Below are 15511 nucleotides of genomic sequence, written 5' to 3'. Positions count from 1 at the left end.
CATTAGGCCATTTTGTCATTGTGCGAATATCACAGAGTGCACACAAACCTAGATGGTCTAGCTTACTACACATCTAGGCTGTGTGGTGTAGCCCATAGCTTCCAGGTTACACACCTGCACAGCATGTAGCTGTCCTAAACACCATTAGGCAACTGGAACACGATGGTAAATATTTGTGTATCTAGGCATACCTAAACATAGACAAGGTACAGGAAAATAATGATATAAGAATCTTATGGAACTAATGTCCTATATGTGTCCGTCCTTGACCAGAATGTCATTATGGGACATAGGACTGTACTAGTATATAATGTATTATATGAATAATATTATATATATAAAACTCAGAATAACATTATATATATAAATATTATATATATAAAACTCAGATAATGATACATGCCATGGAAAAAATATAAGATAAAGTGAAGAAGCAGGGGTGGGGCAGAGCAGAAGGTGCTTTTTCTTCGTGTTGGAGGATGTCAGGAACACCACCTTGATCAGAAATCTGGAAGGAGAAGCGAACAAGCCACACCAGCCTCTGGGGAAGACTGTTCTAGGCAGAGGGCACAGTCAGTGGACAGAGGCTCTGAGGGAGAAAGGTGCTTGGTGAGTTTGAGAAGCCACCAGGAGGTCCGAGGCTAGAGCAGAGTGAGCCCACGGCGTGTCTGCAGATGAGGGCAGGGGCCTCAGGCCATTTTATACAGCACTTGAAGGCCCCTGAGAGAAGTCTGGCTTTTACCTGAGGGAGCTGAGAAGTGATTAGAGTGTGATTAGCTGAGGAGCAACTTAATGTGACTCACTAAAACCAAAATGAAACAGAAATCCTCCACTGCCCAGTAGAAAATAGACTGCACGGTCCCAAAGGCAGGAGATGGGAACCCAGTTAGAGACGTTTTGCAAGAATCCAGACCAAAGATGGTATCTGGTGCTACTGATAGGTCAGGTAAGATGAGGGCTGGAAACTGATGACTGGATTTAGCCTTGGGGGAGCCTTGGTGACTTGGACAACAGCAGTTTCAGGGGAGAGGAGAGGACAAAAACCCTACTGGAGTGAGTTCAAGAGAAAATGGGAGGAGGAGAGGGGTGCAGACATCTCTCAGGGGGCAGAGGAATAGGGCAGGGACAGAGGGGGATGTGGGGCCCAGAGAGGGTTCTTCTAAGACAGGAGAAATAGCAGGATGTCTGTATGCCAATGAGAGTGATCCAGTGGAGAGTGAGAAAAGTGATTTCGTGGGACCAAAGGAGACAGAAGCAGGAGATGTGACTGGTGAATCTTCCCTGCAATGGAGCGGGGGGGGGGCAGAGCTTCCATAGATGCCCTCACCAATGGTTCACAGCTATGGGAGGGAAGACGTGTATGTGGGTCAGTGGGTGTGTAGGGTGGTGGGGATTTAAGGAAATCTTCTTCTGATCATCTGTTTTCTCAGTGGAATAAGAAATAAGGTTACATACACACAAAATCGGCAGAGAGTGAAGGTAGAGAAAAAGAATTTGGATATTTCCAGAGAGAAGACAATTTGTGAAATAGTCTCCTAGGAAAGTTACAGAGGGAAGGATCATGAATTCCCAGCAAGGACTTCCTGGCACACTAAGGTCCCAAGTGATATTAGAGTCATTGACTGAAAGACCAATCAGATTGGCTGTGTGTTTTTTTCCAACCATATTCAACTAGCAGATTCAAGTACAAGATAGGAAGAGGGTTGGGTTAATTGAATTACTCTGCAGTTGAGAGCTGCAGGTGAGTGATTCCAGCACTTGGTCATCGAATCTGAGCTGCTCAAGTAGGAAAAACAGAGGGGAGTTGAATGAGAGGCAGTAAAAAGGTTATAGGATCAATGGGTTGCAGGATGTAGTGGGATCAAAATGTTATCAGAGTTGGGTACTAGAGGAAGTAAATTGCAAAAATAGAGTGGGTTGCATGAAGGCAACCTTGGCCTCATCTGCTAATGAAAGGAAGGTGTATGTGTTTCCTCCTGCTGCTGTAATGGATTATCATAATTTATTGGCTTAAAACAACACAAATGTGTGATTTGTAGTTCTAGAGATCAGAATTCTGAAATGGATTTCACTGGGCTGTAATGAAGGTGTTGACATGGCTGTGTTCCTTTCTGGATATTCTAGGGAGAATCCATTTCCTGGTCCTTTCCAGGACATAGAAGCCAACCACATTCTTTGGCTTGTGGCAGACTTCCTCCATCTGCAAATCCAGTGATAGCGGGTAGAGTTATCCAGAACACCCTTCTGACCTCTTCCATTTCTGCCTTCCATATTTAAGGACCTTTGTGATTATACTGGGGCCACCTGAATAATCCAGCATAGTCTCCTTACTTAAGGTCAGCTGATTAGCAACTTTAATTCCATCTGCAACTTCAATTTCCCTTTGCCATGTAATGTAACATTTTCACAGATTCTGGGGATTAGAAAGTAGACATTTTTGGTGTGGGGTGGGGCAGGGAGTCCATTATTCTGCCTACAACAGAAGGATTGTAGTTATTGGTAAAGACAAGGTCTAGGTTTGACCATGGGAGGTGGTGGCTAAAGTGGAGTGGAGGACATCACTGGAAAAGTGAAGGTCCGGGAATAAGGAGCCAGGATATTAGAAGCTGCATCTGCAAGAATATTGCAGCCGCCAAGAATTATAATATGAATAGTACTGTGGACAGTGTTAATTAATCAGGACTTAAAGTTGTCAAAGAATGGAGAGTAATGAACAGGGGATAAAGAAATTTTTATTAACAATCTATTAGGTGAGAGGTGGTATTGGAGATCAATGCTGCTGAAGTCGGAGTCAAGGGAGAAGACATTTTCCAAGTTCTGCTGCTCTAGAAGAAGATTCAGAAAAGGTAACAAAAATCATGGGGAATTCTGGAAGTGCAGAAGGCCAAGAGCATCTCTCAACATGGGCTATCATAACCATAAGGTATTGTTTTTAACTTTTCAAAACTTTGACACGTCTATTATCTTCATATATGTTCATTACATCTGTGAGATGGAAATAGAAAAGTTTTTGTCCCTCTTCCATGGTTTGGAAAATAAGATGTTAATTGATGGCAAGTAAGTGAAAACATTAGATCTGTCCTGTGCCCATTTAATTACTCAACTGAGTTATTGAAGATATTGTGAAGAATATAATGAAGCATATCATATAATTACATTCCTCCAGGAGACTAGACTCTTGGGTCAAAAATCCCTTTGAGAATCTGATAACAATAATGAATTTTGCCCCTAAAAAGGCACATTAGCACACACAAAATTTTACATATAATTTTATGATATCACCAATTTCTCTAAAGTCCCAAGGGAGTCTACACATCTCAGAATCAGAACCTCTTGTCTGAATGTTGAGGTAAAACTACAGTTGACCCTTGAATAACACTGGGGTTGGGGCACTGAGTCCCGCTGCAATAAAAAATCCATGTATAACTTTTGACTCTTCAAAAACTTAATTACTAATAGCCTACTGTTGACTGGAAGGCTTACCGATAAACGGTCAATTAACACATATTTTATAGGTTATATGTATTCTAGACTGTATTCTTACAATAATAGAAGCCAGAGAAAATAAATTGTTATTAAGAAAATCATAAGGAGAAGATAATACGTTTACTATTCATGAAGTGGAAGTGGATTATCATAAAGGTCTATATCCTTTTGATCTTCACGTTGAGCAGGCTGAGAAGGAGAAGGAAGAGGAAGGGTTGGTCTTTCTGTCTCAGGGGTGCCAGAGATGTAAGAAAATCTACATATAATAGGATCCATGCAGTTCAAACCCATGTTGTTCAAGGGTCAACTGTAAAGACAGTAGAAATTGCCTAACAGTGTAAGTTACAAGAGAAAGTATAATAATCAGGTGCCAAATGGGTGATATGGAAAATTGTTATAAGTCCAGAAAAGCAATGCATCATACAACTTGGGAATAATTATGGAAAAACTGTAGAATCTTGAAGACAGGAGATGATTCCATGGAAAAGAGGAGGGATGGCATCTAAGGTAGGAAGATGGAGAGAAGCTGGAAATTAGTTTGGAATGTTTCAGAGCCAGTGAATAGACCAATTTAACCATCTGTGAAATGTGGGCAAAAATGACTTCCAAGGTATATTTGTAAAAAATAATTAAAGCTCTTGATGAAATGTGTCCTTCAAAACATTATTAATATAGTACATGGGTCTGTTTCAGGATGAGCAAGACATAAAATTATTATTATAATTGATTTAGTAGGAATTTCTAAATTTATGCTAACACTTACAAGGTCTCTCTATCTTTAAAATAAAATACTGAAGCAGAAAAAGTAACTTTCTCATATTCTCAGTGAGAAGGTTCTCATACAATTATATAACAGCCACTTGAACCATACATTTTTTCCTGTGATTTTTATGTATTTTACATGTTTTTAGCTCTTTAAAAAAACCGACTTACGAAGATAAAACAAAGGCTCTTCTTCATAACTGGGATAAATAATGCTTCCCTTATTTCAAGAGTGGGTGTGAGATCCCAAACCCTGTTTTTCCCAACCTTCTTTTGCTCTCTGCAAAATGTAAGCTGCCATGTGGAAGAGAGTAAGTAAAAATGTCAATACATTGCAGCTACTTGGACAGCATTTAGAGAGAGTCAAATGTTTTAAGAACACTTAATATTAAATGGAAAACAGATGAATGATGATAAATAATTCTATCTATAGGTCTGAGGTGCCATGTTGGAATCTAAATCTGAGACATTGCAGGGAAAATCCTGTGCACGACTCATCGGAGGGCTGAATTACACCAAAATGAGATCCAGGTTAAGAATGTGGAGACTCTGGAAAAATCCCCTAAAGCAGGTTTTTCTGAGCTAAATTCCCCTTGGCAATGTAGCCATGCAGAATAATCACGAGTATCCTGGAATCGTAGAGTGGTAGGACTGGGCAGAACCTAACTGTTCTCAAGTCTGACTCTCTAACGGATGCTGGGGTTTCCTCTCCAGCACACCTGCCTCTTCCCTGAATAAGCATATCTGGAGACAGGCGAAGTCAGGGGTGTGCTGGTAAATGCTTATCAGCTAATCTCCAACGAAAAAAAAGGACCCTGACTGGTAGCATTTGCCAAGATCCAAGGTGTAAATACTCCCACCATGGCCAATTCAAGCAACAAATGTTATATCAACATTATGTACTATTTCCACTGCATAGATACAATGGCAGTAAATAACCTCAGAGGCATATGTAAGAAGACAACATAGTAAAATGATTTGGAAGTGGTAGATTTTAAATGTTTTTACCTTTTTGGAAAATATTATTTATTTAATTATATTGTAATAGGATTTAACTTATAAGAATGGCTGTATAACATATAACACATCATAAATTGGCACTCATGAGCCAGTACATGCTAGCTCTGGCACACACTGATAATAGCCCTGGAAAATGACCCTGGACCACCTTCCCCATGACAGAAAACCCCTTAGCAGGTCCTGATCAATGGCAACTCCCCAATACCACCACCCAAGCATTCAGCACATTTTTTTTCTTTTAAGACACAGGGTCTCTCTGTGTTGCCCAGGCTGGAGTGCAGTGGCGCAATCACAGCTCACTGCAGCCTCAATCTCCTGGGCTTAAGGGATCCTCTCGCCTCAGCCACACTCAGCTAATTTTGTAATTTTTTGAAGAAATGAGGTCTTGGTTTATGGTCCAGGCTGGTCTTGGATTCCTGGCCTCAAATGATCCTCCTGCCTTGGCCTCCCAAAACACTGGGATTACAGGCATAAGCCACTGACTGTTGTTCAGCACTTTTAAGCCAGGCTTATCTTCTTTGCTTCACTCTCGTTTCTTTGTAGTTTCTTCAAACACAACAAACACCAATAAACTCGAAATGAATTAATGATGTAAATGTAAAAATGAAAGAGCTAAGAGAAACACAGATGGATATTTTTATAAAATTGGAGAAGAGACTTCTCAAGCATCACATAAAATTCAGAAACCAAGAAAATAAATGAATAGACTTGATTTAATAATGTAAAACACTTGTATAAGAGAATATTTCATTATTAGTAAACAAACTTAAAGAAAAGTCACAGAATGGGAGGACATATAAGTACCATACCTACCAGGTTAATAGCCATACCCTATATAAAAGCTCTTGGAAACCAAACGGAAGAAGACCAAAAAATCCCATAGAAAAATTGGTCCAGGATAGAAACAGATAATTCACGGATGAACCATAAATGACAATAAATATATGAACAGATGCTCAAAGAAACACACAATAAAATAATTAAATACTTATTTCACCTAACAGATTAGTAAATATTAAGATGTTTGATGAACCCATTGTTGAGGAGGTATGGGGAAACAGGCATTCAGACACTGTTGGTAGAAGTATGAATCAGTGCAGCCTACTTGAAGAGGAAAAGACAGTAATGTCTAAAAGACAAAAACAAAATGCACATACACCTTGACCTAGCAATCCTGTTATGATTTAAAATTTTTTTAAATGACCTAAAATATATGTACAAAAATATTTGTCACAGCATGGTGGTAACTGCCTATTAGAAACAATTGAATGTTCTCTAATAGTGGACTGATTAAAAACCATGTGGTGTGGCTCTAAAATGCAAGGCCACTAAAAGCTCTGTCTATGTAAGTATCAACATTCTCCAAGATGTATCATTAAGTGGGTAAAGGTGCCAAACATCGTGTTTGTTTTGGTTGTTGTTATTGTTGTTGTTGTTGGGATGGAGTCTCGCTCTGTTGCCAGGCTGCAGTGCAGTAGCTGGATCTCGGTTCACTGCAACCTCCGCCTCCTGAGTTCAAGTGATTCTCCTGCCTCAGCCTCCCGAGTGGCTGAGATTACAGGCAAGCGCCACCACACCCAGCTAATTTTTGTATTTTTAGTAGAGACAGGGGTTTCACCATGTTGGCTAGGATGGTCTCAATCTCTTGACCTCATGATCCGCCCACTTCGGCCTCCCAAAGTGCTGAGATTACAGGTGTGAGCCACCTCGGCCAGCTGCATCGTGTTTAGCGCTATTCCATTTATGTAAATGTAAAAGGATGTGTGTATATTTATTTGTATAATCATGTCTCTGGGAAGAAATGAAGGACACTATTAACTGTTAAGGACACTATTAACCTTTGGGTTAGAAGACGATGTTTACTTTCAATTTTCTTTCTTTATAAAAACAAAGACTTTTTTAAGTATAAACTTAAAAAAACAAAGTATATGCATCAATTTTATTTAAAGAACAAACTTTACTTTTTTTCATAAATAAATAAGAGTTTCTTAGTTTTGGTTCCCCAGAAACAGACCCTGAGACAAGGATTTGAGTGTAAGCATTTGTTTGGGGGGTCATCCTAAGAAATATCAGTGGGGTATTAAGGAAGGGAAACTGGGCAGGAGAGGGAGTGAATGAAGAGCGTGCTGTCAATCAAGTTACCACTGTGGGCAACTGGAAACTGTGATCCAGCATGAAACATGCACCTGAGTTAACCCACCCAGCCAAGGAGGTATTTAGCCATCAATTCCTGTGGGTCATTGATTGAAGGCTGCTCGGGAGGCCTTAACTCCATGGCTCAGACACAGACAGAACAAGCTCTGCAGCCCGAGAAAGCCTCAGGCAAAGAGCTGGGACAGACGCAGGAGACAGGAGCTGGGAATGGATGTGGGTTGGCCGCAAGGCATGTCTGCTACAGAGACCACAACCCTAGTATCAGATTATAATAAATAAATAGAACGTGCACGTTTGCTGACCTAGCAATTTCACATTTAGGAATCTCCCTCCTGACGTCCTTACATACCTGGGCCCCAATCAACAATATAGAAAGACTGATTGATTGCAAAATTGTTTGTAACACAGTACAGCCAAAACAAAACCAAAAAACCAATGTGAATGTCAATCAGTAGGAAGAGATTAAATGCACCATAGTGTATCCTACATATGCAAGTCAAAAAAAACAATGAGGTCCATGTCAGTAAATTTCATGAAAAAAAAAATCTCTGAGACACATCACCTTGTGGAACAATATATATCATGAGACCTCATTTTTGTAAAATAGCAAAAACAAGAAAGAAGCAAATAAAAACATACACAAACTCCAGGTCAACTATATGTATGTGTATGTGTACACAGCAAAAGGTCTGAAAAAATAAACAAGTTGCCAGAGTGTGTGCAATGTAAAGTGTACATTACTGATGTTTTAATGTATTATTACATATTTTCATTTACTATAAGGACCCACATTACATGAAAAGGGATGCTAGAAACAGAACCTATTTCATAGGTTATTGTGGAGACTGAGATAATACACGTAAAATAGCTAGCACTGCACTGCTCATAGAGTGAATCTTCAATAAATATTGAATGGTTGCTGTTAAAAAGGATGGCTTTATATGTCACAAAGAAACTGTAAGTATAAAGTGAGCCGGAGTTTGCTTGTCTTCTCACACCTCACTCTATTCACTTATTTATTTGTTTGTTTATAGACTCAGGGTCTCACTCTGTCACCCAGGCTGGAGTGCAGTGGCGTGATTATGGTTCACTGCGGCCTCTATCTCCTGGGCTCAAGTGATTCTTCTGCCTCAGCCTCCTAAGTACTTGAGACTACAGGTGTGAGCCATCATGCTTGGCTAATTTAAAAATTATTTGTAGAGCCGGGAGTCTTGCTATGTTGCCCAGGCAGGTTTTGAACTTCTGGCCTCAAGCAATCCTCTGCCTCGGCCTCACTGCTGGGATTACGCACTCATTTATTTAACAACTATCACTGAGGGCCTCCTACCAATGAGGCATGGGAGAGGCATCAAGCAACAAGATCAAATCCCTGCTCCCTCCAGCAGGAGCTCACATTCTTCTGGGGCAAACAGTGAAATAAACATGCAACATGTCGAGTGACAATCAATGCTGCCAGGTAAGGAAACGGGGTCTTGGAGGTAGGGTGCTGTCGTTTATAGGAGGGTCTCTGATAGAGTGCTATTTGAGTGGAGATCTGATGAAGTCATTGGGGAAAGTGCATGGGCCTGGGCAGGTTACAGGAAGGAAGGAGAGTTCACTGAGTGAGAAGTAAAATGATTGGAGGGGGTGGTTAATCCTGGCCTGATATTTTAACATCACTGCTGCTACAGCATAGAAATTGGATTGGCGGAGGGGAACGGGGCAAGGTGGATCGTGTGTGATGTTTGCCTTCACAATAGTAAGACAATGAAGACCATAGCAGTGAGTGTGGGACTGGAAGGAATGGGATGATGGGAAAATAGTTAAAAGACTAAAACAAGAACCTGGTAATTAATTAGATGTGAGAAGAAGGAGAAAGAATTGTGAATGAGGCTGAGGTGAAATTGCTGCAGGGCACAGCCGTGAGGAGGTCTTGAAAGAAAGGGCTGCCCAGGATGGAGCCTCCAGCCTCCCATCCAGCCACTTCCCTCCTTCCCATCACATGCTTGAGTGCTCCCCCTGCACCAAACACTGTGTTCCCCAGAATGTCCTTGCTCTGGGTGGCTACTGCTATGGTTTGAATGTTTGTGCCCTCCGAAACTCATGTGGGACCTTGGTCCCTGAGGAAGAGACCTGATCTAGCATGCCGTGATGTCCCGTGCCACCTCAGGACTCTGCAGAGACCCTAGCATCAAGAAGGCTCTCACCAGGGGCGGCCCCTCAACCTTGGACTTCTCAGCTTCCATAACTGTAAGAAATATATTTCTGCCCGGGTATGGTGGCTCACACTTGTAATCCCAGCACTTTGGGAGGCCATGACAGGAGGATTGCTTCAGGCTTTGAGTTCAAGGCTAGCCTGGATAATAGACCCATTCTCTGCCAAAAAATTAAAAATTAGCTTGGCATTGTAGCACACACCTGTAGTCCTAGCTACTTGGGAGGCTGAGGCAGGAGGATTGCTTAAGCCTGCAAGTTTGAGGTTGCAGTGAACCATGATTGCACCACTGCACTCTGGCCTGGGCAACAGGGTGAGACCCTGTCTCGAAAAAAGAAAGAAAAAGAAGGAAGGAAGGAGGGAAAGAAGGAAGGAAGGAAGGAAGGAGGGAAAGAAGGAAGGAAGGAAAGAAGGAAGGAAGGAAGGAAAGAAGGAAGGAAGGAAGGGAGGGAGGGAGGGAGGGAAGGAAGGAATTTCTCTACTTTATAAATTACCCAGCTTCAGGTATTCTGTTTTAAGTAACAGAAAACAGACTAAGGCAGCTGCTTAGAGAACTCCTATTCATACTTCAAAACCCAGACCCCACTCAGGCATCACCACCTCTAGGTAGCCTGATGCTACAGCTCTAATGAATCGTTTATCCTTCTGCATCACTTCCAGCCTCGTCCACAGCCTAGCCACACAGCTTCCCAACCAACAACAAGCAACACAGCCATGGGTCCGGATTATAGCCCAGTGGGGAGGGGGAATAGGAAGGTCTCAAGAGAACCTGTGAAGACCCTGCACTTGGCATGTTGCAAATAGGTTGTGCTTGCACCCCTAGGCCTTGAGTTGTCCACATTGGGCAACTGGAGCAGGTGGAGCTCCTGGCCAGTTAGCTCTCACCATGAACAGCACATCCAGTTACCCAAGAGCACCACACAAATATCATCATTTTCTATATGTGCTATGTTCTGAAACAGAAAGGGGGGATGCTCTATCTGTACTAGGTGTTAAATTGGAATTATTTTCGTCTCAGTTTCAAGTGAGGCCCCAAAGAAATAGATAGAACATTCCAAAGTGAGATGCAAGATTTGCAAAAAGTGCTTATGGAAACCAGTTTTGTAGTCTCAGCCAACCACCCACCTCCAGACTATAAAAGATGAGAGGGAGGCCAAGAAAAGAATTGAGATTTACAGTAGGGAATTTTTGGAGGAAAGCTCTGCTGTGGCCTCACCTGGAAGAAAGAATGAGGTCACTTGCCCTACCTCAAGCCAAGGTGTAGGGGTGCCTCCTGACGCCCGGGGGACGCAGTGGGCTGGTGTCTGGCTGAGAAGTGGGGAGCCTGGCTTGTTGGTTGCTCTGTGGTTTTGGGGTCAGCTTGCACTCACAGTTGGGTACAAACGACTCATCATGCTTCCCATGAATGGTGAGGGCCGTTCAGGGGAAGGAGGGAGTAAGAGGGAACAGAGAGTGAGGCAGCCCCAGTAGGAAGTGACTTCAGATTCCCCTGGGCTGAGGAAGAGCCATAAGCAAGCAGCCAGAAGAGATGCATTCAGGGACCCAAGGGGCTCCAGGGGAGACAACCCCAGGATCGTGGCCCAGTAGGGAATGGAGAGTTGGAGGGTCTCAGAAGAACCTGTGAAGGCACCACACAAGAGAAGGGCTGCTGCAACCCTGGCCTCTAGCTGCTGTGACCCTGGCCTCCAGGCCTTTGCTCATCCTCCTTCTCTCCTCTCCGATCTGATGCTGGGGGAACTCAGAAACCAGCTGGAGTGAGCACCTGGCTGTGGCAGCCATTAGGCCTGTAGAGGCTGAGGCAGAGAATCGCTTGAGCCTGGGACTTTGAGGTTGCAGTGAGCCGTGACTGTACCACTGCACTCCAACCTCAATGCAATGGGGGTGGGGGCCAGGAGAAGTTTTACCCTTAAATGAAGCATGACGCTTTTGATTATTACACTTGATTCAACGTATTAATTACTGGAAAGAGCTGATGTTTTGAGATTTAAGCAACTGGGACACTTTTAATGTCTAAAGGTGACCAGAAAAGCTATGGGCCCCTGAGTTTTCCCCCAGGACTGCGAAAGGGTGGGCCTTAGCAAATACTCTAAAAGGAGGTGGAGGTAAGAATAAACTCGCCTTCTCATCGCACCCCGTGGGTCATGGTTAGTTCATCATAACAAGTGCTTTTCTGTCTCCATTCTTTCCCTCTTCTGGGAGCTCCTTGAGAGCAGGAACTTACACCTAGTGTAAATGTAGTTTGGCCCACAGCAGGTATGGGTTTTTGTAGATTGATCCAAAGTCCGTTGGGACGTGCTTCATTTCTGTTTATTCCGTCCCAGTCTTCTAAAATTGAGCTTCTCAACTTAGAGCCTTGAATGAGTTCCAAGTGTGAGGAGAAAGTGACTGCCCTTAACCCCCAACTTAACCCTTAGGGCATCCAGGCAAGTGCCCAAGGGCTGAAACCCAGAACCTCTTGCCTTCGGCTGCAAGCAAATCTTTATCCAAGAGGGCCTTAGAAAAATATTCATTTCTCCATGGAATCAACCCATGCCACGTTTATCAGTGATAGACTGGATAAAGAAAATGTGGTACACATACACCATGGATACTATGCAGCCGTAAAAAGGAATAAGATCATGTCCTTTGCAGAGACATGGATGGAGCGAGAAGCCTCATGTTATGCTTCTGTTACATGTTATCCTCATGCCACGTTTTGTCCTCAGCAAGCTAACCCAGGAACAGAAAACCAAACATGGCATGTTCTCACTTATAAGGAGGAGCTGAACAATGCGAACACACTGACACATGGTGGGGAACAACACACACTGGGGCCTGTGAGTGGGGACGAGAAGATGGAGAGAATCAGGAAGAACAGCTAATGGGTGCTGGGCTTAATACCTAGGTGATGGGATGATCTGTGCAGCAAACCACCTTGGCACACAGTTACCTATGTAACAAACCTGCACATCCTGCACATGTACCCCGGAATTTAAAATAAATGTCAAAGAAAAAAAGAAAAATGATAATTTCTCTGAATGCCATGGATTAGAAAAAGGCTGGGAAGCATTGCTCTAAAAGAGCTTCTGGGATCTTTGCATTTTGCTCTCTGACTTTCTGCTCTATGTACAATAATTTTTTGTCATGCCTCCCCGAAAGTTCACGACTCTTTATCACTGCCAGCTACCCTGTCACCACATGAAACGATACTTCGTCTACATGAGCTGAATATTGCATCCCTTCTTCTTCATGTTTGTACACAGCCACCTTGAGTTTCACATGTTTTGTGAAATGCAAGCGTCACTACAGTTGATGTACAGAAGAACCCAATGAGGCTGAGAATGCTTACACACGTCACCTCGGAACTGCTGCATGCGTCAAGAAACGTGGAATAGTTGCTCCCTTGCAATTGCTGTCAGGTGCCTGCTGCTTCCACACACTTTTACACTCCAGGCTGTGGGTGCTGCTTGGGGTCCCCAGTGGGCCCAGCCTCCACAGGTAGGATTCCAGTTGGCTCTGGTGGGAGGCATGTGACAGCCATGGGGCCTTTCCCCAGCCTCTTTCTGGCTTATTCCTGGCTCCCACACCCTGTGTTTGCTACCTAGCTGCATCTCTCATTTCTGAGCTCCTGGATTGTGGGTATTGCCTTCTCGGGCTTGCAATATCTGCCTGATGCCAAACTCCTTGGCTCCGCCTCTCCTAGGGTACAGCCATGGTTTGGGGGCTCAACTTCTCAGGGTCACCGAAGCTCTAATCTGCTAACCCAATTTCAGTTCCTGGATCTTTCTGGCTATTCCTGTTCAGTGGATATCCAACCCTGGTATCATCTTACTAGTCCCGGAATCTTGAATTGAGAGCAAAAAGTAATTGTGTTTTTGTTAGAAAAGATGGGGACAAAGTTAGAGGATGAGAAAAAGCATCTGATGCCCAAGACTGTGAGCTGAACTGGAAAAATAAAGAGTGTCTGAGGAACTCCATCAGAAAACTATGCATGAAGACTTTGGATTTGGGTTGTCTATCTCCAGTAATAACGTGCTGGTGATGACTAATTAGGTGCACCATCATTCGGAGACTCAGTGAAGACTACAAATGAAAAAACATAGTCTATCAAGGCATGATTCACACTCAAAGGACTCTTGAAACAAGCAAAGAACTTTGTTGTTTAGTCTGGCAAACATTTCACTTTGAAAATAATTGTAAATGAAAACCGTGCTCCCTGAATCTTCCAGCTATCTATGTGAAATGCTCTTAATTTCATAGGTGGTTGGTAAGGGACCAATTACTTTCGACATGTGAATGAAATGACATCATCTTTGCCAAACAATGTGCAGTGAAATGAGAGACCACCTTCCTTATAGCATATTTAATATGTTCTCTCTCTCTCTCTCTCATTTAATATGTTCTCTCTCTCTCTCTCTGTCTGTCTCTCTACAAATTGGCCCATGAGTATTCCTTCACTTTCTCATTATAACAAAAGAAAAATCCAGTCGCATGCATTGCCAGATGCTTCTCCCTTGTGGCATAATTCTACAGAAGCAGTGAGAGGACAGTTTCAGCGGGAGGCTGCTACAGGACACCAGAGAGTGCAGGAGGCCTGGGCCAGTGGTCTATGAGCTGCTCCAGAAGCTTCTGACTGCTGCTTCTGGAGCCCAAGTTCTGGGATCTGAGGAAGGTGACGCTGGTTCGGCTGGTGGCCCTCTCCCCTTGCAGAGGGAACAGGTGCTTAGTGGAGAAGCCGAGGCCTTGGGCACTGTTTTCTTCTCCCCTGGCCCAGGGCAGGCACTTGGGGTGTCCTCTTCCACGGGTGGCCCCTGCTGGGGATTTCCAAGCCCCCAACAGAATTACATTCTTCTTCCTTAGTCCTTGCACTGCCTCTGTTTTCCCACAATAGCAAAATACAATGGCAGCCTACACAGCACAGCACAAACTAGCATCATGACCTCAGGGCCACTAAGAAGGTCCTAAGACCCCTCGAATCCTTTCATGGAAGGCAAAGGCTTTCATTCCTCCCTTAGGGATAGGGCCATAGATCCCTCCAGCCCTTGGGCAGCTGAGTGGAACCTGGAACCCCTCACCCCATCCTGTTCCAGTCCCCTCCACGCTTGAGTTGTGGTCCCAGTGACCATGCAAACATTACCATTTTCTCCAACAGCCCTACCAGGACCGGGGCTGGAGGTGACGGCCGCAGATCCTCTCCCAGTGAGTAGATTCTGATGGAGGGAGCACCCACGTTCCGCGGCAGGCATCCTCCACCTGCCCCCTCAGCCTTTGAGCCAGAGCACATCATTCATCCAGTGAGAGAGGTGGCCAGCCCAGGGCAGGAGAGGGGGCTCCATGACCTAGGGGCTGGCCAGGGCGTAGTGCTGAGGATCTAGAGAACACTGGCAGTGAAGATTTCCCTATAACTCCAACTACTCTGGAATCTATCCTGACCACTTTTTGTTTTCCCATTTTTACCCAAGGGTCGGCTCTGCTTCTGCAAACAACCTGCCCTTCCCCTCCTCTGGCCTGTGCTCAGAATTCAGAAGCAGGTGTGGGGGCACGCGGCTGTGCCCTTTCGCCCATGGTCACAGGAGAAATGGCCTCAGCAGAAAGACTCCAGAAATGACAGCCATGCTCAGCCTTGGGAGGTTTTACAAAACAACAGCCCTTACCTCCCCTTCCCCTGAAATAAAAAATGCAGGAATATTTTTAAATAAAATGTGTCATTTTTTAAGCAAGAGGTATACGATTTTCCCAATGGCAGTTTTAAAACATTTCAAAAATGTTAAATGGTATGTCAATTCTCCCTTTATTCTTCATGCTTTCTCTCACCCTGGAAATATATGTATATATATGCACACATTATCCTTGGAGGTGTATTTTCTAGGATGCAAATAACAAAGGAAAGTGATGGCATTTGGAATTCAGGTGCTT

At 43.7% G+C, this 15511-nt stretch overlaps 1 long non-coding RNA gene across 1 annotated transcript in view; it reads right to left on the bottom strand.

The window, feature by feature from the left end:
• LOC134736356 (uncharacterized) overlaps positions 1–15050 on the bottom strand; it is an 80606-nt gene extending 65556 nt beyond the window's left edge. Inside the window, exon 1 of the long non-coding RNA XR_010120317.1 lies at positions 14733–15050. This is a non-coding gene — a long non-coding RNA (uncharacterized lncRNA). The remainder of the gene's footprint in view (positions 1–14732) is intronic.
• Between the last annotated feature and the right edge of the window lie 461 nt (positions 15051–15511).

The sequence above is a fragment of the Symphalangus syndactylus genome, chromosome 4 (genome assembly GCF_028878055.3).
Source record: "Symphalangus syndactylus isolate Jambi chromosome 4, NHGRI_mSymSyn1-v2.1_pri, whole genome shotgun sequence".
Classification (NCBI taxonomy): domain Eukaryota; kingdom Metazoa; phylum Chordata; class Mammalia; order Primates; family Hylobatidae; genus Symphalangus; species Symphalangus syndactylus.
This window is presented reverse-complemented; position numbering and strand designations above follow the sequence as displayed.